A 27,403-nucleotide genomic window follows, 5' to 3' on the forward strand; every position below is an offset into this window, starting at 1 on the left:
AGACTATAATAAAATTATCATGATAGTTTTTATATTTTTGGTATTCAAATAGATGAAATTTTTTATATTTAATTATAAAATAATTATAATTAATTTATTCTTAAATTTTTTTTTTTAAATTATGTTTATGCATGAATTTTACTTTATATATATTTGGTGCAGGTTATACAGCATGAGGCAAACTTGCCCCAGCGGTTGGCTCACTACAGGTCAAACTTTAAGTTTGACCGCATTGACCATCGTTTGACCGCCCAACATATCGCGATATATTGGAGATAAAATGCTAATAAATCCCGAGAAACAGGTGAAATTCACGATATTTTTCTCCCAGCTCACACGATACGTGTGAGGTGCGGGCAAAACAGCAATTCAAGAACACAGCTCTCTTCACAAGTGAGAGAATGCTGAGCTGCCTGTTCAAGGACACAACACTCCACTCAGAGCTCTCGTTCTCAACCCCTCTCTCTCTCTATAAGCTTTACTCTCTCAAAGCTTCCTCAGAGGTAAGTTCAAAACTCTTGTTCTCTAGAGTTTCAATTACTTTCCTTACTCTGTTTTTTCAACGAAACGAAATCTCTCTGAAAAACTGATTGTTGATTCTTGAAAACCTTTTTTTTTTATTGTTTTTTTTCCTGAATAAAAGATTTTTTCGTATACGTTGTTCTTTTTTTTGCAAGATTTTCCTTGCTTTTATTTTCACGAGTTTTCTGGGCATCAAAACAAATGTTGTTTAGATTTGATTGCTTTTTCATATACGTTGTTATTTTTTTTCGAGATTTTCCATTCTCTTTCTTTTCATGAGTTTTCTCGGCATCCAAACAGATGTTGTTTTATGTTTCCTTTGTGATATCTCTATTTTCTTTAGATTCTCCTAGGGAAAAGACATGCTTATGTTACTCTGCTTCTTGAAATGATGAAACGACATCTATGGTTATTTCTCATTGTAATTATGTTCTCGACATTCATCACTTTGCAAGCTTCGGCTTTCGCATATCCACTAGATTGCATCTCCACTTTTTGGTTCTTGATTTTTTTTGTCATCTTTTGATTTTTTTTTTCTTTTTATTTTTATTGTTGGGAGATTGATTATTGACTGTTAAAAAAATAATTTAACCAGTTTCAGCTTTTACGGATCACACAAAAGGGTACTAGTTCTTGTACTCTTGATTTTTTCCTTGTCATTTTTTTTTTTAAATTTCTCAAGAAAATTGAGATAATTTGCACTTCATGGTGATTACTAGTTATTGTAATGCTTCATTCCAATTTTTTGGTCTCCAAGAAAATTTCTGGAATCTTAGAAAGCGAAACCTCCACCTAATTGGACCCAACGTTTGGTTGAGTTTAGTTTTTGATTTCTCCAAAACAAGAGTAGCATAGATAACATGGTTCTGAATTGAATTTTTTTTCCACTCCAAGAGTAACATAGATAATATGGTTCTTAATAGAAATTTTTTTCGCTTTTTCTTTTCCTTAATTTTCTATGCCAGCAAAGATCTCCATGTTCTTTTCTTGAGTGAAAATAACAGAATGGTTTTCTCTCCAAATGAGGTAATGCCGAGATCTTCTATGTAGCTGCGAATGGGGCTTGCATAATATTGTTGGCAATCATAGTGGGTTCCACCAAAATGGATGAATGCCCAAAAGTGATCAAGTGCTACATTGGATCAAAAATAAAAATGACTAATCAATAGGCTAATAATTCGAAAAAACTTCAAGTTATTCCCTTCTTTTCACTTTCTGCAGTGGCAACTCTTCAAGACTGTACAAGGAACTGAAGTTACTGTACTACCCACTATAGTTGGAGAAGTGGAGATCACATGCTGGGGTCCATGTGATGAATCATGGAAGGGAGTCCCATGTTCTAAGTCCATTATTATTTTCATGTAATGTAACATAGGTCCTTTTTAACTATGTGCCCAATTTAGATGATATGTGGAAACCACATGTTCTCTCATCTCTGCACCAGGACTAAACCTTGGTGGACATATTGTTGGAGGCCTGCTCCATAATCTTTTTTTTCTTCTTTTTTTGATAGGTATTGAAGGGCAGCTCCATAATCTCCATAATTTGAAGCAACTGTAAGAGATTATGTTGATTTCAATTTAGGTTTATGTTTTACTTATGTGGGTTTTATTCACTAATTATTTTTTCAATCTGTGCTTTCTATTAGGATGTTGGCTTCAATAACATTCAGGGTGAAATTCCATATGGGTTACTCCCTAATGCCACTAATATATGAGATGCTTGATTATAAGTTTCCATTAGATTTCCTAATGATTTATGTAATTTATTTGTGATTTCTTTCTATGAATGCAAAAATTGGCATGCAACAAATTTAGTCAAAATATTCCCCACTCCCTCATTTTATTGAAAAATCTTCGTCATCTGTTAATTGTTTGTCCTAGTTCTCAGAGATTATGACACAATGTGATAAGCCTTCTTTATATGGATGTCTTGTATGTTAATATTCTGTTGTGGATGGAGTTGAAACTAATTGGCAGTTGCTTGTATAATTTTATTACTCATTAATAAATCATAATGTTTATACTTATCAAAAAAAAAAGAAATCAGAATGTTTACATATAATTTAGCCTCTTATGTTGGTCTATTCTATCAACAAAATTTATATGCTTTGGAAATTGCACCATATTTGGATTTGTTGTCCCAAGGATCTATCATACAATCACTTTACTGGGTCTTTGATCTTCTTGCTGGTCTGTAGGGTCCTTCATTGGAATCTTTCTCATCACTTGGTGTTATATATTTTTTTTATCAAAAGACTTGTTTCTTTCTTACCAGGAACATCCATGGTAACCATTCTAGTGGCATCATCCCAAGACAATTTCAGTCAACACCAAATTTATGGTTAATGATCATAGCCTGAGTAACGTTGTTGCTTTTAATCTGCATACACTACCATATCAGATTGTGCTTTGATAATTTTTTATCTTTTATCTCTTATTAGGTTTTGGGGGAATAGGTTCCATCCAAGAGGCAACTTATTCACCTTAGGATTTCCCTTTGGAAACTGAGTCGAATATTAATAGCCCACCAACAATTGAATCAAATGTTGTTTTTTTTTTTTTCAATAAATATACACATATATTATCAAAAGGCAAAACGCCGCAAAGCATACAGGGAGTATATAGGGCGACGAGGGCCTCTCAACAAAAAACAAAAGAAACAAAAAACCCACTGACCCTTAACTGGAGGCTAACCACTCTAGGAAGCCTATAAGGGAGCGAGGCTCCACACCGCTATACAATTTAGCCCATCCCCACACATTACAAACAAAAGAATTCATAACTTTCTGGATAGCTAACCACACCCCCCCCTCCCCTTGAAAGCTAATCTATTCCTCTCCTTCTAAACCGTCCAAAAAATAAATAATGGAATGGATCTCCATATTTTCTCCCTCTTTTTACCCACAAACGAACCCTTCTAGCTAAAAACCACCTCCTTTACAGATTCTGGAAAGACCCACTGGGCACCAAACAAACTCAGAACAATCCCCCACAACACTCTAGCTACTGTACAATGAATAAGAAGATGATTTACATTTTCCTCATCACTACCACATAAAAAACAACGATTAGGAAGCTGCCATCCTCTCTTTTGAAGCCTATCAAGGGTAAGAACCCTCCCCCAAGTAGCTTCCCACGCAAAGAACGCTAGCTTAGAAGGAACGTTCTCCACCCAAATGCCCTTTTTAGGAAACGTGGAAACACTAGGGCTGATCAGCAAACCATACGCTTCCTTAAGGCCAAACTTCCCCTTTTTTCCTCCCTTCCACAATGCCGAGTCTTCCTCCAATGTAATTCTTTGACTCCTTAAGATTTGGAGTAATTCACCTACCATGTTCAGCTCCCAATCATTGAAGCCTTTAATGAACCTCAGATTCCACCCTCCTTGACCAGAATTCTGGTCCCACATGTCCTCCACCGTGGCGTTCCTTTGGGCAACTGCAGTGAAGAGTTGAGGGAACCTTCGAGACAGCTCCACATCCCCACACCAAGGGTCCTCCCAAAACCTAATTCTGGTGCCTTTTCCCACCTTAAAAGTCATATTATCCCAACACCAATCAGCTTCTTTCAAGATCTCCTTCCAAACCCCAACACCAAACGCCCCATTTGCCTTTTTAGTCCTCCATCCAAAATCCTCTTGCCCATATTTTGCCCCAAGAACTCGTTTCCACATCTCGTCCTTGGCCCAAGCAAATCTCCACACCCATTTTCCAAGCAAAGCTTTATTCAAGGGGGCTAACCTCCTCAAACCAAGCCCCCCTTCCTCCTTACCCACACACACCCTCTCCCAATTGACTAGGTGGGCTTTTCTTTCCGAACTTCCCCCTCCCCACAAGAAATCTCTTTGTAACTTTTCTAGCCTTCTTGCCATTGTCCTAGGCATATGGAAAAGGGACAATTGATAAAGCGGCATGCTAGCCAAAGTGCTCTTTATGAGGGTGATTCTACCGCCCTTGGAGATGTATTGTCGTTTCCAAAGGGCCAATTTCCACCTCATCCTTTCCTCCACCCCATCCTACACACAAGAGGCTTTATTGGGCGCACCCAAGGGCAGCCCCAGGTAAGTTGATGGTAGCTGACCTATCTTGCAACCCAACCCCACAGCCATCTCAAGGATCTCTTCCACCTCCCCTACTAGAATAATTTCGCTTTTAGCCAGATTTATTCTCAGCCCTAAGACGGCTTCAAACCAACATAGGATCCAACTCAAGTACGTCATGTTATCTTTCCTAGCCTCACAGAAAACTATTGCGTCATCCGCAAAGAGGAGATGAGAAATGTTAACAGCCTGCCCCCTACCTCTCCAAATTTTGCACCCGGATATGCAGCCCCCTTGCACAGCCTTCCGAATAAGGGCACTCAGCACCTCCATTCCCATGACAAACAGATAAGGGGATAACGGGTCACCTTGCCATAGCCCCTTTGAGCTAGGAAAAAACCCAACTGGCTCTCCATTGACCAATACTGAGAATTTAGCAGTTGAGATGCAGCTCCATATCCACTCCCTCCACTTAGACCCAAACCCCATTTTTTGCATAACCCTCATCAAGAACTGCCAATTAACACTGTCATACGTCTTTTCAATATCTAATTTGCAAATCAGGCCCTTCTCTCCTCTTTTTTGCCATGAGTCGATCACCTTGTTTGCTATTAGAGATGCATCCAAAATCTGCCTTCCCATGACGAAAGCATTCTGATCTGAGGAGACCACTCTACCAATCATGTTTTTAATCCTATTGGCCAGCACCTTGGCCAAGAGTTTATACAGCCCGCCCAGGAGACTGATAGGCCTGAAATCCCCCAGCTCCTCCGCCCTTCCTCTTTTTGGAATAAGGACCAGAAACGTGTTATTGAGGCTCTTGAGAAAGGCGTTCTGCTCATGGAACTCCTTGAACATCTCTAACACCTCCTTCACAAACTCCTAGCAAAATTGCCAAAAGGCCACTGTGAAGCCATCCGGGCCTGGAGCCTTGTCCCCCCTCATGTCCATAAGGGCCGAATGGATCTCCTCCTCCATGAAGGGACGCTCCAAAGTGTCCGCTTCTTGCTGGCTGATCTGGTTCAAGTTTAACCCCCCTATATCCGCCTTCCACTCCGAGTCTTCCATTAGAAGCCTTTGAAAAGCATCTACAATTCCCGTCCTTACTTCTTGTTCCTCTGAAAGCCAAACCCCACTGACTTTTATTCTATCCATGGTACGCCTCCTACGGTGTGCATTTGCCATTTGATGAAAGTAACTCGTATTTCTATCCCCTTCTCTTAGCCAAAGCTCCCTTGATAACTGTCTCCAGTGTATCTCCTCCAAATTAACCCACTTAGCATATCCTTCCTTTGCTTCTTTTTTAATGGAGATTTCCTCCTCTGTCAGTCTCCTCTCACTTTCCACTTGGTCCCAATACTCCACTTGTTGCAAGGCAGCCAATTTGTTACTCTCCAAATTTCCAAACACCTCCCTATTCCATAATTTTAGGTTCTGTTTAATCACCTTCAATTTCGTAGCTAGCTTATAGCTAGCCCTTCCACTAACCGACATCCCCTGCCACCAACTCCGCATGAGGTCTTTAAACCCTTCCACTTTCAGCCACATATTCTCGAACCTAAAAGGGCCTCTTTTTCTACCACCCCCTTCGATTAAAATTGGAAAATGGTCCGAAATAGGCCGAGGTAATCTCTTCTGGGACACATTGCTGAACTGATCAAGCCAGCTGGGGGAAACCATAAATCTGTCCAACCTAGCCCAGGCTTGATTATGAAGCCCCCCACTCCAAGTAAAGGATCCTCCTTGTAGGGGAAGGTCCACAAGCTCAAGGTCATCCATAACCTGAGCAAACCTCCTCATAACTGAGATAACCCTCCTTTCCCTGCTTCTTTCCCCTTGGGATAGAATAACATTAAAGTCTCCCCCTACGCACCAGGGTTCTCCCCAAATACCCCTGATAACCCCCACTTCGTCCCAAAGACACTCTCTATCCTTTTTGGAAAAAGGTCCATAAACGCCCGTAAACACCCAGACTGCCCCATTTTCCACATTTCTGAATTTACAAGAAATTGAAAATTGTCCCTCCTCCCACTCCAATATTTCCAAGGATCTTTTGTCCCAACAAATCAGCACACCTCTAGCTGCTCCAATAGCTTCGAGAGCTCTCCAGTCTAAAAGTCTCCCCACCCTTAAGCTTTTCACCACCCCTTCAATCATTAATTGAATTTTTGTCTCCTGGATACAAAACAAGTCCACCTTCTGGTTTTTAACCACAGATTTAATTATCCTTCTTTTATTAATGTCGTTAGCACCCCTCACATTCCAACTCAATAGTTTGAGATTCATTAAACGATCATTAACTGGCCCCCTCTACTCTTCAGGTGACTGTTCTTCTTGACACTCCCCTTATATTTAACTGAACATTCCAACCTCTTGAGTTCCCTTTCAAATTTTGATTTCTCTAACATCCCTTTGCTATGTATCCTTTCCTACCTTTTTCTAATCTTGGACAAGAAATCCAATATTTCCTTTTCCAGGCCTTCTATTGAAAACCCCAACAGCTTGCTAAATTTGGCCAGGCTACTCTCCTCCCAATTCATCTCCTTCTCGCCCCTGAGATCCTGAGACCCATCCTGGACTGGATTCCAATCCGGATTTTGAACCTCTATTGCCTCGCAATTGACCTCGACCAAGTCCCAGCAGCCCTCTCCATTCACTGTAGACCCCCCTGCAGCTGCCAACTCCTCCTTGTCTCCTTCTTGAAAATTCGCCCTTAGCTCCCCAGCATGGTCGCAAAACTCCCTCTCCGGAGTCCGACCAAAAAGAATAGAAGAAGAAGAGGAGGATCCCGCAACCCTTAAATCCCACAAGTTTGAGTCAGTCCCATACCTTAAGGCTTCTTCCACCATCACGCTTTCTGCCATTGAACGCTGAGATGTCGACTGTTGCTTCCCGCTTATCTCCTTCTCTCTGCACTTTAGAAATTCCATCTCCAGCTTGAGGCCCAGGCATGCTGCATTACCTGTGTCAAGGGGTTGGGCCTGAGAATGCCCCAAACAGCCCCCTAACATAAAAGCAGGCCCATGAGACAAGAGTTCTAAACCATCAGAGGCCCGTCCCTCAGTCGGCCCACACTTTGGCCCAGTTGTAATCTGCTCAGCCCCCTTAGAAAGAAATGGGCCTTGCAATGATGGCCCAAGATCTTGCTTTAAGCCCACGGGGCCAACACCCGGGTCAACTGAATCCGACCCATCACCCGAAGAACTACCCTTTTAGGAAAGTTCATAAGCACGAGAAAAAAAAAAAACTGGGTCTAAGAGGAATAGCCCTCATAGTTGATGGAAGAATTCTGATGGTAAATTGCACGGTGCTCCTACTTCTTGTCCGCATTTAATTGAGCTTGTGCATAAAATCATAAAATCTTGGTGAGCTGGGAAAGTCCATGGTATTATATTCCAACTACTACAATTGAAGGTAAAATTTTATTAGCCTATGTATATGCTTATTGATGATCTATAGTACTCTTATATATCAGCTATGGATTGTTACCTTCCTGATTGCCTTCCTTCCTGGTTCTTCAATGGTCTTTGATTGCAGCAGACGAAAGCCCACAATTCCTTGCTCTCAGTCCTCCACTGATGTTTATGTCAAGGTAGATTCCCACTGCTTGCCATGCCAGATTTGAGAAAATTTCTTCCAAGAGAAGTTTCTTCCAGAATCCCAGCAAATGCAAAACACACTATAGCAAAGGTTCAATCAATTAGAAACTACAATTCTTTGGAGTTCCCCTCAAAAGTATCAGGCTATTATGTAGAAACTCCTTAGTTTACAACTTCGATTGTTGTTGCAAGCATGATTGGAAACACTAATACCTAACCATGCCAGCTTCATCCATGTGACTTTAGTTCTTTGGGGTTCCTTATTATATGGTCTATCTTGATCTTCAAAGTTTATGAGTGACAAATTATGAATCTCAAAAAAGCTTCATTTAGCCAAATCCATACAATTACATAATGGTTCTAGAATTATATGTTTTAGAGTTGAAAACTTTGTGGTTAGATACTTTTTTTTTTCTTTCAAAAAGACAGTTGTTATATTTATTTAATCAAAGTAGTAAAAAAAAACTAAAGAACACATTCAGATGGAAAAAATTGGAGCAAGCATAGTGTCATAGGATGTTTCAAATGAGTCTACCCATGGGTTTATATAGAACCCAGGAAGCTTCTGGAGACTCCTACACTTAGCCATTAGTGGGAAGAATGTGGAAGGTTCTAGAGATGCCTAGAGAAGTCCACACAACTCTACACTATGGTGGAAGGCATGAGAGGAGTTTAAAGCTTTCTAGAGAATTCCAGAGGTCTCTTGTATATTCTTGTACATAGGTATGTACATAAAATGGTGTAGGGTGTTCTAGAATATTCTTGAATTGTAAGTGTTAGATAGTGTACAGTTATTTAGGTTATTTACTTTCCTTTTTCCTTTTCTTTCCTTATTGTATTGTGGGTCCCACTAGCATGTATATATATACCCAAGTCCAATGTGTATTCTTTACAGTTTTTCAATAACAATAATTAGGGATTCTCCCTTTTCTCTCTTTTCACATGGTATCAGAGTCTAGGGAGAAAAAAAAAACCCTAATTATTTTCGGTTTATCCGTGAATCCACTCTGGAAAATCTTTCAGTGACCGTGTTTCATTCCGGTCATCCTTCTCATCTCCTAAAGCTTTCCGATCAACCGTATCGCCGTCAGAAAACCCTCACCGCCGACAACTTTTTCGGCGACCTTTTTCCGGCGAAGTCCTTTTTTGACACCAACCATACCATTAGGTGCGCAAGGAGGAGATCTTCAAGTTTTCTCAATGCATCGAAGGGAGAATATCAGCCACGCGTTGGCCACACACGTTTCTTCTCCGGCGGCCTAAATCTCATGCGCCGGCACGTGAGGGCGTGTGGAGCACTTTTCGGCCACGCGCTTCCACCTCCAGCCTCACCTGACATCGTCTAGCCACCCTCCATCTGTGCTTGTGTCATCCGAGCCCTGAAAGTGCATTTTTTGGGGTTTTTTGTCTCCGTCGGCCCTCTAAACAGCCTTTCCGACGACCTCCAGTGACTTCCTCTCCACCCCGAGCCCTGCACGTGTCTTAGGAAGTGTTCTTCTACTCTTCCAGTAGTGCCACATTTGTTTTTTTTTACTATTTGGTCTCTCACAGCCACAGATCCTCAGTTTTTCTTCTTTCAGCCGCGATCTGAAGCCATATTAGGGCTTTCTTCGATCCAAACATATTTCGTTCTCCAGATAAGTAGATATGGCTACTAAAAGTTCCACTTTTTCCTCTATCATATCTAGATCTTCGATGATTACTTCGGAGAAATTGGTTGGTAATGAAAATTATTTGTCCTGGTATGCCTTTGTGGAGCTTTGGTTTATGGGTCAAGGTTATGAGGATCACCTTGTTACGCAGGAGGCGGATATCCCTAAGGTTGACAAAGTACAATGGAGGAAGATAGATACATAGTTATGTAGTGTGTTATGACAATCAGTTGATCCTAAAATTCTGCTTCATCTTCGGGCCTACAAAACATGCTTTAAATTTTGGAATCAGGCGAAAGGGCTATACACGAATGATATCCAACGTCTTTATAAGGTGTCTTCTTCTATTGTCAATGTCAGACAACAAGACATGGATTTATCTACTTATATTGGCCAGATTGCCTCTCTTAAGGAGGAATTCTTGACCATGATGCCTCTTACTACTGATGTTGGGGATCAACGAACACAGATTGACAAGTTCTTCATGGTTCTTACGCTTATTGGCCTCCGTCCAGATCTCGAGACCGTCTACGATAAGATTCTTGGCAGTTCCTCCGTTCCATTCTTGGATGATGTGTTTGCTCGCCTCCTCCATATCTCCTCCACTCAGACTTTGCCATCTGATAACACTTCAGATTCTTCTGTGTTAGTTTCTCAAACTAACTCTCGAGGAGGACGCATGGTAACCGAGGTAGAGGCCAACATCCTCATTGCACCTATTGCAATAAGCTTGGCCACACTCGTGATCAGTGTTATCAGTTACATGGGCGGCCTCCCCGCACTGCCCACGTGGCCCAGTCATCTGATCCTCAATCGCCTCAGCCTCCCAGTTCCTCCACATCTCAGGGTATTTTCCTCACTGACAGTGAGTATGATGACTATCTCTGTTATCAGGCCACCAAGTCAGCTTCTGTTGCTTCTATTGCCCAGACTGGTAATACTTCTGCTTGTCTTACCCACACATCTTCTCTTGGACCTTGGATTCTAGATTCTGGCACTTCTAATCACATATTTGGTAATAAAGATCTTTTCTCTTCTATTTCTACTACCTCTGCCTTACCTACTATTACTTTAGCTAATGGTTCCCAAACTATGGCTAAAGGTTTTGGTTTCACTCATCCTCTTCCTTCCCTACCTCTCCATTCTGTCCTTTATGCCCCTGAGCGTCCTTTTAATCTTATTTCCATCAGCAAAATAACTCGCACTCTTAACTGTTCTATCACTTTCTTTGATAAATTTGTGACCTTGCAGGACCGGAGTACGGGGAAGACGATTGGCATAGGACGTGAGTCTCAAGGCCTCTATCACCTCACCTCGCCTTCAACTCTTGCATTTTGCATTTCCACTGATGCTCCCCTCCTCATCCACAGTCGCCTAGGCCACCCTAATCTATCCAAGTTCCAGAAAATGGTCCCTAGTTTTTCATCTTTGTCGTCGCTTGCGTGTGAGTCCTGTCAGCTTGGGAAATATACTCGTGTCTCGTTCCCAAAGCGTTTGAATAATCGGGCAAAGTCTCCTTTTGAACTTGTCCACACTGATGTTTGGGGTCCTTGTCGGACCACGTCTACTTTAGGATTTCAGTATTTTGTCACTTTCATTGATGACTATTCTCGATGTACTTGGTTATTTTTAATGAAAAATCGAGCTGAGTTATTCTTTATTTTCTAGAAATTTTATGCTGAAATCCAAACCCAGTTCAATATTTCTATTCGTATGTTGCGCAGTGACAATGTCAGGGAATATTTTTCTGCACCATTTACTTCATTTATGTCCCAACATGGGATCATTCATCAGTCTTCTTATGCTCATACTCCTCAACAAAATGGGGTAGCTGAACGTAAGAATCGACATCTTGTTAAGACAGCTCGTACTCTCCTTTTCCATAGTCATGTTCCTTTTCGTTTTTGGGGGACGCTGTTCTTATAGCATGTTATTTGATTAATCGTATGCCCTCATCTGTATTACACGATCAGATTCCTCATTCCCTTCTTTTCCCTGACCAACCACTTTATTTCCTTCCTCCTCGTGTTTTTGGTTATACTTGCTTTGTTCATATTCTCACTCCTGGATAGGACAAACTTTCTGCCAGAGCCACAAAATGCATCTTCTTGGGATATTCCAGACTTCAAAAGGGTTATCATTGTTATTCCTCTGAGACTCATCGCTACTTTCTCTCTACTGATGTCACTTTCTTTGAGGACTCACCGTTCTTCTCTACCTCTAAGTCTTTTCCTGTTTCTGAAGTCTTACCCCTTCCCATTATCTCCCCACCTGATGCAGTGCCTTCTCACCCATTTCAGGTTTATCATCGCCATCATCGTGTCGTTGTTCCTTCTTTTTTGGTCGAGGTACCTACTGACTCACTTCCTATCCCTTCGGCTTCTCCTGCCCCGGCTTTGCCTCCTTATACTGACTTACCCATTGCTCTTTGGAAAGGTAATCGATTTACTCGTAATTCTCATCCCATTTACAATTTTTTGAGTTACCATCGATTATCTTCACCCTATTCTGCATTTGTTTATGCTATATCTTCTGTTTCTCTTCCCAAGAGCACCCTTGAGGCTCTTTCCCATCCAGGCTGGCGACAGGCAATGGTAGATGAAATGGTTGCTTTACACTTCAATGGCACTTGGGATCTTGTTGTTTTACCCTCTGGTAAATCTACAGTTGGTTGTCGTTGGGTCTACACTATTAAGGTTGGCCCTGATGGTCAGGTTGATCGCCTTAAGGCCCGCTTAGTTGCTAAAGGTTATACTCAGGTTTATGGTTCTGATTATAGTGACACTTTCTCTCCTATTGCCAAGATAGCTTATGTTCGTCTATTGCTCTCCATGGCTGCTATGCGTTCTTGACCTCTTTATCATTTAGATATTAAAAATGCTTTCCTTCATGGGGATCTTGTTGAGGAAGTTTATATGGAGCAACCACTTGGTTTTGTTGCTCAGGGGGAGTTTGGTTTAGTGTGCAGGTTATGCCGTTCTCTATATGACTTGAAACAATCTCCTCGAGCATGGTTTAGCCGTTTTAGTTCTGTTATTCAGGAGTTTGGCATGTTTCGCAGTACATCAGACCATTCCGTTTTCTATCATCATAACTCTTCGAGGCAGTGTATTTATCTGGTAGTTTATGTGGACGACATCGTCATTACAGGCAGTGATCAGAATGGTATTCAAAAACTAAAGTAACACATTTTCACCCACTTTCAGACTAAAGACTTGGGGAAACTCAAGTATTTCTTAGGGATTGAGATAGCTCAATCCAGTTCCAGTGTGATTTTTTCCCAAAGGAAGTATGCTTTAGACATCTTGGAAGAAACCGGTATGTTAGACTGTAAACCGGTAGACACTCCTATGGATCCAAATGTCAAACTTATACCAGGACAAGAGGAGCTTTTAGGAGATCTTGGGAGATATCAGCAACTTGTAGGTAAACTGAACTACCTCACCATTACTCGTCCAGACATTTCTTTTCCTGTAAGTGTTGTTAGTCAATTCCTACAGTCACCATGTGATAGCCATTGGGATGTTGTAATCCGCATTCTTTGATATATCAAAAGCACACCAGGCCAAGGTGTGTTGTACGAGAACAGAGGTCATACCCAGGTTGTTGGTTACACAGATGTAGATTAGGCTGGCTCACCCATAGATAGACGTTCCACTTCCGGGTATTGTGTTTTTATTGGAGGTAACCTAATATCCTGGAAGAGTAAGAAACAAGATGTAGTGGCCAGATCTAGTGCCGAAGTCGAGTATCGAGCTATGGCTCTGGCAACATGTGAACTCATATGGCTGAAACATCTTCTTCGGGAGTTGAGATTTGGAAAGGATGAACAGATGAAGCTCATCTGTGACAACCAAGCCGCTTTGCATATTGCATCTAATCCAGTCTTCCATGAAAGGACCAAACACATTGAAGTTGACTATCACTTCATTAGAGAGAAGATCGCATCAAGATGTGTGGCGACTAGTTTTGTCAATTCAAATGATCAACTAGTAGATATTTTTACTAAATCTCTCAAAGGTCCTAGAATTAAATACATTTATAACAAGCTTGGTGCATATAACATATATGCTCCAGCTTGAGGGGGAGTGTTAGATAGTGTACAGTTATTTAGGTTATTTACTTTCCTTTTTCCTTTTCTTTCCTTATTGTATTGTGGGTCCCACTAACATGTATAAATATACCCAAGTCTAATGTGTATTCTTTACAGTTTTTCAATAACAATAATTAGGGATTCTCCATTTTCTCTCTTTTCACAGTAAGGAACCCTCCAAGGTTCCAGAGAGTTCCATTGGTGCCTATAAATAGGTGAGGGCCTCATTTGGCCAAGACACCAAGTAAGTGAGTTCTTAAAGCACTTGTAAAGGCTTCCTTGAGTAATAAAAGCTTCCATTCTTTAAGAGTTGCGTACTACGCCTTCTCAAGCTTTCGAATCGTGAACATCTTAGTCTAGCAAGCTAAGCGTTGGAAGTAAGATTAACTTAGCAAGATCAAGTGTCTTGACTTGCCTAAGTGCCGCACGAGCTTATGAGATGACTAAGTCCATCACAATAGGCTCCTTGGTTATGATTTGGGTCCTGTTCTACAAATAACTTCTTATGAGTTAAATTTCACCAAGAAATCAGTGTGTCATTTTGTATCTAAACAGGAGATGAGTAGTATAGTTTCTGGTAATCATTCTATGTTTGATCATCATCATATCTCTTAATGAAATATTGCATGATGATTCTGATCTTATCTAATATTTTACCTATATAATTGCAGGTTAATCAGATTGTTATGGTGACTGAATCCATTTGTGTTGCACTAGACTCTAAAGCTGCAAGATTGTGTATGATAGTCAGCCATTGGAGTGGTGAATCAGAGGATAACTTCATAGATGATCTTTCTGTTGGCTTGGCAAATGGACAGGTTCTATCAACTGAACTCCCTAAGCTCCGTTATGTGTTTTGCCTTTTTTGTTGCTACTAGAAAGAAACTATTGTATATCACATCATATAGACCAAAATGGTGCATCTTGTTGAAGCAAGTGGTTTGCCAAGTATAATCAGGAATAAATGGAATCTTTTCTTATCTCTAATGCTTGTGTTACCGAACATGTGGAATTTTATTTGTGATTTCATTTTCTACAAATGCAGAAATTTGGCATGCAACAAATTTAGTCAAAATGTTCCCCACTCCCTCACTTTAATGAAAAATCTTCAACAACTGTTAATTGTTTATCCTAGTATTGCCTATTTTACTGGTTACTATGGTTGGTTTATATTAATGACTCATAAATAACAATTATATTCTTACAGGAATCTGAACCACAATTCATCATCTGAGCCCATTGGCAATGTGTTTACTGGCCAACATAATCTAAAAGAAATGTATATTTATTGGCCTGTAAAATTTAAAAGGAAGCAAGGCAGTTATATTATTAGGTGTTACCTAGTGGTAATAGGTTTTGTTGAAGATTATGGCACAATGATAAGCCTTCATTATATGGATGTCTTATGTGTTAATATTTTGTTGTGGATGGAGTCAAAACTAATTGATAGTTGCTTGTATAGTTTTATTACTCATTCAGAAATCATAATGTTTACACATTATTTAACTTCTTCTATTGGTCTGTTATATAAGCAAAATTTCTATGCCTTGGAAATCATACCATATTTGGATCTATTGTCCTAATGATTTATCATATAATCACTTCTTTGGGTTTGTGATCTTCTTGGCCCGTTTGTTGGTCCCTTCATAGCAATCTTTCTATCAACTAGTGTTATATATTTCTCTTATCAAAAGACTTGTTTCTTTCTTACTAGGAACATCCATGGTAAACATTTTATTGGCATTCAGTCAATAGCAAATTTATGGTTAGTGATAATAGCCTCAGTAAAGTTGAATTGTGCTTCTATTAAGTGGTTAATTTAGAAAACAAATGAAGAAAAAGAAAAAGAGAAATAAATAATAAAAGATTCCTAGATATGGAAATAAAATGTGCTCAACAAGGACTTCTCTACCAACTGCATCATTTAAAATAATATGGTTCAATAAGGGTTCATGTGTCAACATCATTTGTTAATGTATCACACCTACATCAAGGAAGTCAATTAATGCATTATCAATAGGCTCTTGAATTATAAAGCAAAAAAGTCATACCTTGGAACCAAAACTTTTTACCCATAGTGTTTGTGTCAACAGTACCATTAGAGGGTTTTGAAAACCCATGTAAAGCATTGAGATGTTTGCACCAAAAGCAAGTTGTCTAATAGTTAAGTTTGAAAGATAATGAAGACAAAAAAGAGAAAATAAGAATAATGATAACCATAATAATAGAATAAGAAGATAACACACATCCTATTCATCCATTAATTTTGTGATAACTATACCACTGAAAAGCTTTGAACACCTCCACAAGATGAACAAGAAAAGACAAACAACCTAATTTTCCATGACAATGTCAAAAATAGAAGAAAGATAAATAAGAAATAAAATTCATAAATATGAGAACTTAACCTATTTGTGGAAGGTTTTTGTGTTGCATCTATCATTAGAAAAATCCAAAATCCTGCACAAAGTATGTTAAAGTCAAAAATAGAAGAAAGATAAATAAGAAATAAAATTCATAAATATGAGAACTTAACCTATTTGTGGAAGGTTTTTGTGTTGCATCTATCATTAGAAAAATCCAAAATCCTGCACAAAGTATGTTAAAGGAACCAGAGCATGCTCCTTAAAGGTTAAGTTAGGGACTTATGTCTACTATGTTGCTTGAGATTGTTGACTAGCTGTAGAAAACAAGGGAGAGAATTAATAATGCACTCATTTTTATGGTAAATTTTGAAAATGAAAAAAGAAAAAAACAAGTGAAGAATAATTTGAGAGCAAGCATAAGTATAAATCATCATAATAATTCACAGCTGATATAGAACAGTACTATAGATCATCATAAGTATATACATAAGCTAACTAAATTTCACCTTCGATTGTGATAGTTGGAAGATAGTACCATGGACTTTCATAGCTCTCCAGGCTTTTGTGATTGTGTGCATGAGCTTAATTAATGCGGACAACAAGTAGGAGCACTCCTTTTCTTCTTGTGTCCATGTACTTTCCTAAAGAGGTAGTTCTGAACAACACTTGATTCAACTGTTGGTGGGCTATTAACATTCTACTCAGTTTCCAAAGGGAAATCCCAAGGTGAATAAATTGCCTCCAAGATGGAACCTATTTCCCCAAATCCTAATATACAAGAGATAAAGATAAAAAAATATCAAAGCACAATTCAATATGGCAGTGTACAAAGATTAAAAGCAACAACTTTACTAAGGCTATTATCACTAACCATAAATTTGTTATTGACTGGAGGCAACTTATTCACTTGGGGATTTCCCTTTGGAAACTGAGTAAAATGTTAATAGCCCACCAACAGTTGAATCAAGTGCTGTTCAGAACTACCTCTTTAGGAAATTACATGGACACAAGAAGAAAAGGCTGGGTTATGGAGCAATAGCTCTTCTAGTTGGTGGAGGAATTCTGTTGGTAAGCTGTGCAGTGCTCCTACTTGTCCGCATTAATTAAGCTCATGCACACAATCACAAAAGCCTAGAGAGCTATGAAAGTCCATGGTACTATCTTCCAACTACTATAATCGAAGGTGAAATTTAGTTCGCTTATGTATATGCTTATGATGATCTATAGTATTGTTATATATTAACTGTGAATTATTATGATGATTTATACTCTCAAATTATTCTTCACTTGTTTTTTTCTTTTTTCATTTTCAAAATTTACCATAAAAATGAGTGCATTATTAATCCTCTCCCTTTTTTTCTATAGCTAGTCAACAATCTCAAGCAACATAGTAGGCATAAAGTCCCTAAACAGACAAGTTTATCCATCTATATTCAAGTTTATTCTTATTATACTCCCTCATCCTCACTATCATTTCATAACTTAACCTTTAAGGAGCATGCTCTGGTTCCTTTAACATACTTTGTGCAGGATTTTGGATTTCTCTAATGGTAGATGCAACAGAAAAACCTTCTACAAATAGGTTAAGTTCTCATATTTATGAATTTTATTTCTAATTTATCTTTCTTTTATTTTTGACATTGTCATGAAAAATTAGGTTGTTTGTCTTTTCTTGTTCATCTCGTGGAGGTGTTCAAAGCTTTTCGGTGGAATAGTTATCACAAAGTTAATGGATAAATAGGATGTGTGTTATCTTCTTATTCCTATTATTATGGTTATTATTATTCTTATTTTCTCTTTTTTGTCTTCATTCTCTTTCAAACTTAACTATTAGACAGCTTGCTTTTGGTGCAAACATCTCAATGGTTTACATGGGTTTTCAAAACCCTCTAATGGTACTATTGACACAAACACTATGGGTAAAAAGTTTTGGTTCCAAGGTATGAATTTTTTGCTTTATAATTCAAAAGCCTATTGATAATGCATTAATTGACTTCCTTGATGTAGGTGTGATACATTAACAAATGATGTTGACACAAGACCTCTTATTGAACCATTTGATTTTAAATGATGCAGTTGGTAGAGAAGTCCTTGTTGAGTAGGTTTTATTTCCATATCTAGGAATCTTTTATTATTTATTTCTCTATTGCTTTTTCTTCATTTGTTTTCTAAGTCAATCACTTAATAGATTGCACTAATGCCTCTGCCAGTGTGTTTTATGCAACTGTTCAACTATCTGAAGAAGTGTGGTAGACAAAAAATCCCCAAAAGGTGAGTTCGATTTACATATTCAATGTTATTCTTATATATATTTTTTCTCATATAAGCAATGATCATCATCTCCATAATCATTGCCATCATCCTTTTTGTCATTGTTGACATTGGAGTTATTTTTTTTCATTTTCTTCATTCATTTTCTGAATTATATCATTCGAATGACAGGTTTGGAAACCCTTAAATGGTGAATCATATCATTCACTCTAGTTTCAATCTCAATGGTGAATAGAAAATGGTACTACGTCATTGCGGAACAAGTTTGGTTTACATATCCAAGGCTTTTATTCTTAGTTATTTTCTTTTTCGTTCATTTTTTGCTAAATTAATAATAAAAAAACTCACATTAATACCTCTACTAGTGAGTCTTGTTCAATTTTTTACGATCTTATGAAGTATGATTTGAAGAGAGTACTTAAAGATCTATGTTTGGTATACATATCCAATCTTACTTTTTTTTCTCATACTTCTTTCTTATCTTCATAATTATCACCATTATTATTATCATTATATATAATTATTATCATCAACATAATTATCTTAATCATTATCTTTATTATTGATGTAATTATCATAATCTTTATCTTTATCATTGTTAGCACTTTTAATTGTCTTTTTATCTATTTTCTTCATTCATTTTCTCTGATTTAATATTTGAGAGGTATTTTATGGTGCTTTGATAGGGATGATTTGTGTAGGTTTTAGGAGCTTGGTGTCGTTGGGAGCTTTTTTTATACATTTCTAACTTTAAAGTAGGAAAGTTGTCATGTGTCTTTTCTTATTTTCCTCATGGGTGTGTTTGAAGCTCATGTGCCTCCTCTACTAGTATGCTTTGTGCAGGACTAAACCTTGGTGGACATATTATTGGAGCCCAACTCCATAATTTTTTTTTTTTTTTGATAGGTATTGGAGGCCAGCTCCATTATCTCCATAATTTGAAGCAATTGTAAGAGATTATGCTGATTTAAATTTAGGTTTATGTAAAATTATGTGGGTTTTATTCACTAATTGTTTTTTCAATTTGTGCTTTCTATTTGGATGTTGGCTTCAATAACATTCAGGGTAAAATTCCATACAGGGTTACTCCTTACTGTCATTGATATATCAAATTCTTGATTCTAAGTTTCTATTTCAATTCCTAATGATTTATTTAATTTATTTGTGATTTCATTTTCCATGAATGCAAAAATTTGACATGCAAAAAATTTAGTCAAAATATTCCTCATTCCCTCGTTTTACTGAAAATCTTTGACATCTGTTAATTGTTTGTCCTAGTACTGTCTATTTTATTAGTTACTATAGTTGGTTTACACTAATGACTCATAAATGACAATTATATATTTACTGGCCTATAGAATCTAAAAGGAAGCAAGACAGTTATATTATTGGGTGTTATGTGGTGGTAGTGGGTTTGCTTGAAGATTATGACACAATAATAAGCCTTCTTTATATGGATGTCTTGTGTGTTAATATTCTGTTGTGAATGAAGTTGAAATTATTTGGCAGTTCCTTGTATAATTTTATTACTCATTAAGAAATCATAATGTTTACGTATAATTTTGCCTCTTCTATTGGTCTGTTCTATCAACAAAACTTATATGCCTTGGAAATTGCACCATATTTGGATCTATTGTCCCAAGGATCTATCATACAATCACTTTACTGGGTATATGATCTTCTTGGCTGGTCTGTAGGTTCCTTCACTGCAATTTAGCCATTTACTGGGCCTATTCCGGACTGGATCAAGAGCAGAGATAGTTACTAGTATGCTTTTAATCCTACATTTTGAATTAGTTTTACATGAGATTCTTATTTTTGTGTTTCAATCCCCTGTTTTAACATGTTTAATCTGTGTGTGTGTGTGTGTGTGTATGAATTCCTCCTCTTGGAAGCAATTCATTTCTAACCCCCCTTTGGAGATCAGTATGTGGCGGACTTGTTTTAGCCATTTTCATCCCACCATGTGCAACAACTGAAATCATCCCTGTGTATACCTAGGTGCAGCATGGCACTGTAGAAATTCAAAAAAAAAAAAAATGCATTTTTTTATTCTCTCCATTGTGTGCTTTTGGATTGTTGTGGCAAGATTTCACAACAATGGCTGGGCCTTCCCCTGAACGGTCACAAGTTCAGTGTCCAGCATCCAAAAAGTGCAACAGGGACATGGTAGACATATTGTAATGCTAATTTAGACAGTGTGGTAGAAGTTCTCAATTCATAAAAGTTTTGCCATTATTGCTGCATATTATCCAAAACTGTTCATACCATAATTATGTAAGGGAAGAAATAACAGAGAAGTTACTTGTACGGGTGCTCCAAAAGTTCCTCGTTCTAAAAGAGCCTAACACATTAGCTCTGAGTTTCAAAATTAGGTGAAATTCCCTTCACAGTTTCATCTACAAACTTCTAATTAATATAGCACTGATCATTCTTACAAGAATTCTTAAAATGTTTTACATCTGACTGCCATAAATGGAATTGTAAAAGAATAACATGTTTGTATGCAGCCAAACAGATATTTCTTACAATAACTTCTCTGAGAAATCTGTGGCATCTACTTGTTGAGAAACCTTGTAAGAACTCTTTTTTTTTTTTTTCCTGATTTAAACCTGGTTGAGCTCTACACACATCTTTTTCTTCATTCACTGTCTATTTGGTTGAAAATGACCTTTTTGTTGTTTCATCTGGAACTTGTTCCGAAGCTTTTCTGAAGAGAGAATATTGTAAGCTTGCAAATTTTTTCTAATTAAACTTTGAAGAGTGCCTGAATTTTATATGCATGTTTGTTATTTTCCTTGTACAATACTGATGCTTTGTCAAATCTATGCTTCAATGTAGAGAACTTGGTGAGTGCCTAAGTCCTATATGGTCAAAAGGTAATCTTATCTTTTTTAAAACCAAATCACGAGGTAAACGCCTCAATTATGGTTTATGGACTTATGTCCATGAATGTATTTTAGTTATTTTACTTCTATGTTTAAAATTATCTGGTCATCATTTACATTGTTGTTTTTTGAAGATTGGTATTCACTGCATATAAATTGTGGTGGAGAAAGAACCAGTATTGGAGACATTGCATATGAAGCAGATGAAGACTTAGCAGGTCCAGCCAAGTTTGTCCCCTTGAGCGATAATTGGGGTTTTAGTAGCACAGGAGACTTTTGGGATCGTAACAGAACCGCAAACGATTATATAGCACAAAATGTGTCCATGCTCAGAATGAACGACTCCCAGTTGTACAGAAGGGCACAGTTTTCTCCTCTTATCTTTCACTTACTATGGATTCTGCTTGGCAGATGGGGCCTATACCGTGAAACTTCATTTTGCAGAGATAGTGGTCAGTGACAATAAATCCTTTCAGTCTTGGAAGGCGTATTTTTTATGTTTACATCCAGGTTGTTAATCTTATTATTCCTGCACCTGGAATGTCAAAGAAGATGATATAATTCAATTAGTTTATTGCAGGAAAAGCTGGAGTTGTAAGATTTTAATATTGTAGAAGCAGCACAAGGAGTTAATAAGGTTGTTGTAAGGGAATTTAAAGCAGTGGTAAGGAATAGAACTTTGGAGATCCGATTTCATTGGGCTGGGAAAGGGACTACAGCTGACCCAGTGAGAGGAACTTATGGTCCTCTCATATCAGCCATTTCTGTAGAAGCTGGTGAGTTGTATGCTCCATTTAAGGGCTTTCTTCACACCTCATATATGATGAAGTATTTCTATTCTCCTTCTCACTCCATATAAGGGCAGTTGTAGGAACTGGTTCTGCACTTAGTTTTGATAAATAAATATGTAAATGTAGTAATAAATTAGCAGACACTCCCTTAAATTATGGGAAACAAAAATCAGTACCTAAGGCAAGCTTACCTTGAAATTTTCCAGGAGACTGGGTCAATTTGCTGTCTTATTTTCAAACCAGCTAATTTCCTTCTCTGGAACATGTATTATCCAATTGATCTTGTTATGTTCATAATAACTTTTGGATTGGATGAAATTTTCGTAATTCATCGTATGCTCTGCACAATCTGACATGTATATCTTTGTGTAGATTTTGAGCCTCCTTCTGATGGAAAAAAGAAGATAGTCATTGCGGTTGGGGCTGTAGCTTTGGTATTATTCCTCATTTTAGGTATTCATTGGTGGAAAGTTTGTTTTGGAGGCAGAATCTCTCAAAAACAAGGTGGTGTAAAACTACCGCACAAACTAAAACTTGAGTATATTTCTTACAGGCATGTTAGAAGCCATATAGAATTTTCAATAGTGTAATTTCAATTATGGTAACAGATAAAGCATGCTTGTTATTGTGTTCCTATAGATATCTTAGATGTGAAAATAGAGAAAAGGGGACAAATAGACAACTGATCTCAAAACAATCCAGTTCTGACAGTTTTTTAGCTCAAAAGAAGTTTTAGATCACCAGAAATTTTAAATCCCCAAATAATCTTGTTTTGATTAAGTTATAAGGAATGCATATCAAATTCAAGATAGAAGATAATTGAAAATTTCATTGTATGGTGTTCCCTACTTTCACTTTAAGCCCAATTAAATTGCCAAGTAAGGAGAAGTCAGAATTGTATAAGAGACTTTAGCTGGAGTGGATTTTAAGAATTTCAAGGACTTCTCTTTTTATTTCTTGTAATTTGTCTTCAATAAAATGAAGTATTACATTTGCATTTCCTTTATCTCATTCTTTCAAATGTATTCTAACTAATAACGAGGCACTCAAAGTACAAAAAAAAAAACAATGTTAGTACTTTGTGAGACACAATTTAACATCTTATCTTTTTCCATTGGACAGAATTGGGGGGATTGGATCTGCAAATTGGTTTATTTACCTTCAGACAAATTAAAGCCGCCACCGACAACTTTAATTCTGCAAACAAGATTGGTGAAGGAGGTTTTGGATCAGTCTACAAGGTATTCTACAGGTCCATTAGTTGTTTGGTTAATTCTTAATTTTCAGTTTGGTCCATGACATATGGACGTAGACCTATGATTGGAGGATCACTTGCACCATGCCAATTCTGGGTACGCTGTTAGATGGAACCATAATTGCGGTGGAGCAACTTTCTTCAAAATCAAATCAAGGAAATCGTGAATTTGTAAATGAAATAGGAATGATATCCGGTTTACAACATCCAAATCTAGTAAGATTATATGGATGTTGCATTGAAGGGAATCAACTGCTGTTGGTATATGAATACATGAAGAACAATTGCCTTGCCTGTGCTTTATTTGGTGGGTTTGTTCTTTGAAATGCATCATAATTGCTATTTCATATAGATAGATCAATATTGACAGAACACTTAACTCTTATTCATTAATAGCTTTGATGAATTCTATTGATTGGGCTATTCTGTTGATTATAGGTCATGAAGAAATCCAATTGAAATTAGATTGGCCTACCAGGCAAAGGATTTGTGTTGGCATAGCAAGAGCTTTGGCTTTCCTGCATGAGGAATCAACACTGAAAATCATTCATAGAGACATCAAGGCAACAAATGTGCTTCTAGATAGGGACCTTCACCCCAAGATCTCTGACTTTGGCCTGGCCAAGCTTGATGAAGAAGGGAACACCCACATTAGCACTAGAATTGCTGGAACTATGTGAGCAACTGATCTCGTCTTTTTTTCTTTCAGTCCTTTATTAATAATGCCTATTTAACTATTGTACAGAGAAGGGTTGATAAATATATTACATTGGATTTTTCCTATCTTCAAATCAATGGCATGAGATAATAGCGAGTAGTTAATCAACTCTGAAATTAGACTGCTGCTCCAATTTAGGCCAGGAGAGGTAAATGATTAAAACCTCTGCAACCAAACAAGTTTCATGTGTAAAATTGTTGGCATCATTATCTGGTAGAAACCTGTGTACATTATGTAATTCAAATGCAAACCTTACTTGATTTGAAGTTATTAGCAAGTCTATGTGAACAATGTTCATGCTTTGTCTGCTAGTTAAATAGAATGATAGTGTAATTTAGGATCCTTGAAGGGTGTTTTACTGCAATAGTCAACTCATAAAGTTATAATTGGTGATGTTACAATTGTGGTAGAGAATTAACTCTTAACATTGTAAAATGCAATCTTTTCGCTTTTAATCATTTTTATCTGCCTTGCAACAAGAAGGTCGCTTATATTTTACAAACTAGTTTCATTTTTATAAAGTATAAAGAATTTTAGCTATATTAATTGCATATATGCAATCCAAATTTTCAATAGAATAGGCTTGATTGGAAATTTGTAGTTAAAATATGATTGATGCTGGGCCTTTTGGACTTAAATCTTACTATTTACTAAATATATAAGATTTTTGTTGGACTTTTTGTACATAAAGTTTATTAGCAAGGTGGAGCCATAAGACAAAGTTTATTGTGCTGAGGATACATGGCACCAGAGTATGCATTACAGGGTTATTTCACCTATAAAGCAGATGTCTATAGTTTCGGAGTTGTTGCATTGGAAATTGTTGCTGGGAAGAACAACATGAAGCTTAGGCCAAATGAAGAATGTATTTGTCTTCTAGACTGGGTAAGACGCTAAATGTCTTTTGCATGCATCATATGAAAACAACAGTGCAAAACTAGGTTACTTGCTTTGGAACTTGTCCATTTAACATGCTCAACGAGCTGTGACCCAAGAGAGACTGAAGTGGCAAGTAAACTGAACTCTAAAACAAGCATCTGACATGGTTTGTGTTAGGCAAGTCCAATGATCATTTACCAAACTTTGTTTGCAAGGTTCTAAATTTTTAGCTGGACACGGCATAGCAGTCATTAGAATAAGATCATCTAGAATTTCAAAGTTGCTAAAATTTGTTGAGAGAGTAGTCTACACCAATGTATGAAAAGAGAACTGGTTCCCAATCCTTTGGAGCTCGATCCCCCTTTTGCCTTCAATATTTGTTGAAAGAAAACCCCCCAAAAGATATGAAGTCACATAAGAAAAGGCTGATGTAATTTGGCAATCCATGAGATGCTAAATAACCTGAGGTCTCACTGTCTGCTGCTGCTCTAATCTTATTTTTATGCGTGTGAAAATAAAAAAGATCAAATTATTATCTATGTGCATTAAAATTATCATCAGTTAGTTATTTCTGCGTGTTTGTGTATTTGTCCGTGTGTGGTGTATGTGGAAAGATTCAAACTGGTGAGGTTTTTGAAATTTAGCCATGGCACAGAAAGAAAAACATTTAACAGAAAATTGTCAAATTGCAAACCATTGTTTAGAAGGTACTCACTGTTAGACCCAATACTCTATGGAAGACATGGTGCATGGTGCAGTGACTGGTTCCATGTAGATCACTTCCATTTTTCTTTCTGGTCTTGTTTGTCTTGAGCATGTCCTGGTTTATGAACTTTTAAATTTTGATCTGAGTGTCTGAATGGAGTTTGATATGGTTTTGTCTGAGGTTCATATTCTTTTGCTGACCTGCTTCTCTACGTTTCTACTATCCTCTTTATGTATGCTCTTTAAGGCATTTGTTTTACCACAAAAAGGAAATTTAATGGAGCTTGTGGATCCAAAGTTGGGAACTGAGTTCAACAAGGAAGAGGCAATAAGGATGATTAAAGTAGCTTTACTCTGCACCAATCCATCCCCGGCACTTGGGCCCACCATGTCCGCCGTAGTGAGTATGCTGAAAAGACAAACCGTTGCACCAGAACTGACCATGGATCCAGGTATTTATAGTGATGACATGAAGTTCAATGCTCTCAGAGGCCAGTATGATCAGATGCAACTTGAGAGCTATAGTACCAGTGAGCCACTCAACAATGAATGGATCTTTCTCACATCTCTCAGGATCTATATCACATTGATTTAGTCATGGTGAGAAAATTTTCTTGTTGATCTGTTGAAAACTATAGCTTCATTCTGGAAATAAAAAGTAATCCTGCTATCGTCATGCAGCATTCGGTTTTTGGAACTCCATTCTGATAAACTTTTGCTTTGCTTCCAGAGCCTGGCATCTACAAGGATGATTTGTTAGGAATAGGGTAAATTAATCTTTTTCTTTGTATTGTTTTGATTGTAGAGCTTTTAAACTCGTGTTGTGGGTACTTTTCAAGTGCTTAATTAATTTAAACTAATTAGAATTTTATGGATTTTTGGAGCATTTAATGTTGCATTAAAAAAGGAAAAAGTGAAATGAGTGTATAAAATTAATTAATTAATTTGAATTACACTTTTATTTTTTTATTTTCTCTTTCCTCATTTTTTTTCCTCTTCATATTTTCCCTCAATTTTTTTAAGAGTGATGGGATAAGACTTGGGTTTTTTAGTAAGTTGCTTTAAGGCTTAAAAAATATTTTCAGACTTATTTGTTTGAACTTATCACTTTCTTAAAATAAAAAAAATGAAAATTTTTAACTTGGTTTTATTTTGTTGTATAAAATAAAATAAACCCAAGTTTATTTTTAAAAATCTTGAATAACTCTTGTTTTCAAAACAAATTAAAGAAGGTCAAGTATAATTTGAACAATAAATGAATTTATCATATAAATTAATAAAGTAATATATAAAAATTCATATATGACTAAAATATATGTATATTTTGTCCATTTTTTGTAACGATTTGCTCTCAAACGTGTTGGAATCGATTTTGATATTATTTATAACAACTCACATCGAATTGTATAGATATAATCTATTTTGAGTTTTTATGACTTAAAAACATGTTTATATAATTAAGAAAAGTCTATATTTTTAAAATATCATAAACTTTCTCTCCGTATTTGATGTGGAATATAATTATTTTTCTCTCTTGTTTCAACCATCACCATATATATCGAATAATATTTAGGTGAATTTGACAACAGTATATGAAATAATATTCAAGGAAATGATTTTAAT

At 37.2% G+C, this 27,403-nt stretch overlaps 1 long non-coding RNA gene and 1 pseudogene across 1 annotated transcript; both read left to right on the forward strand.

Moving 5' to 3' along the window:
* The first annotated feature begins 410 nt into the window (after window positions 1–410).
* On the forward strand, window positions 411–3,053 carry LOC117930798. The gene is made up of 5 exons (XR_004653943.1): window positions 411–503; window positions 1,744–1,883; window positions 2,036–2,078; window positions 2,800–2,865; window positions 2,966–3,053. It is a non-coding gene; the product is annotated as an uncharacterized LOC117930798 (long non-coding RNA).
* Window positions 3,054–3,364: 311 nt separating this feature from the next.
* Window positions 3,365–26,666, forward strand: LOC117930797 (annotated as a pseudogene).
* The last annotated feature ends 737 nt before the right edge of the window (window positions 26,667–27,403 follow it).

This window comes from Vitis riparia, chromosome 14 (assembly GCF_004353265.1).
Source record: "Vitis riparia cultivar Riparia Gloire de Montpellier isolate 1030 chromosome 14, EGFV_Vit.rip_1.0, whole genome shotgun sequence".
Taxonomy (NCBI): Eukaryota; Viridiplantae; Streptophyta; class Magnoliopsida; order Vitales; family Vitaceae; genus Vitis; species Vitis riparia.